The following is a 958-nucleotide window of genomic DNA, read 5'->3' as shown; positions in this document are numbered from 1 at the left end:
CCCCCCTCAAAACCCCCCCCAGGGTCGGGGGGTGGGGGGTACAGAGGGGGTCAGCATCCCCCCAAAATCCCCCCCAGGGCTGGGGAGGGAGGGGGGCACAGGGGGGGTCAGCATCCCCCCTGTAACTCCCTCAAAATCCACCCCAGGGCTGAGGAGGGAGGGAGGAGAGGTCAGCATCCCCCCTGTCACCCCCCCCTCAAAATCCACCCCAGGGCTGGGAAGGGGGGCACAGGGGGGGCCAGCATTGCCTGTCACCCCCCCTCAAAATCCACCCCTGGGCTGGGGGAGAGGGGGGCACGGGGGGGGTCAGCATTCCCCCTCCTTCACCCCAATTCAGAAATCACCCCAGGGCTGGAGAGGGAGGGGGCACAGGGGGGGGTCAGCATCCCCCCTATCACCCTCCTAAAAACCACTCCAGAGCTGGGAAGGAGGGGGGAGCACAGAGGGGGTCAGCATTGCCTATCACCCCCCCTCAAAATCCACCCCAGAGCTGGGAAGGGGATCACAAGGTGGGGTCACCATCCCTGTCACCCCCTTAAAAACCACCCCGGGGCACAGCCATCCCCCTCCCCCAGTGTGTATGTGTGTGTGGGGTGTCAGCAGGGTGTGCTCCCTGTTATGGGGGGTGTGTGTGGTGTGGGGTGTGTGTGTGTCCCCCTGGCCCCCCCCAGCCCTCACAGTCGAAGACGCTGGCCTCCGAGATGTCCCTGACGGCCGCCGCCTCCACGATGTTCCTGATGACAAACTTCTTGATGGCCTTGTCCTTGGGGACGCAGCGGGCGCAGTTGGTGCAGCGGATGGGCTGCACGTGCCCCCGCCCCTTCTTCGCCCGACCGTTGTTCCTCCTCTTCTTCGTCTGGAAACAGGGGGGGGGGCAACGAGGAAGAAGAGGATGAAGCCCAGCAACCCCCTTCCCCAATTCCCTCCCCCCTCCAACCACCCTCCTCCTTCTTCTCCT

This window comes from Calidris pugnax, unplaced genomic scaffold (genome assembly GCF_001431845.1).
Source record: "Calidris pugnax isolate Ruff unplaced genomic scaffold, ASM143184v1 scaffold541, whole genome shotgun sequence".
Classification (NCBI taxonomy): domain Eukaryota; kingdom Metazoa; phylum Chordata; class Aves; order Charadriiformes; family Scolopacidae; genus Calidris; species Calidris pugnax.
The sequence above is the reverse complement of the archived record's forward strand: the minus strand, read 5'-3'. Positions refer to the sequence as shown.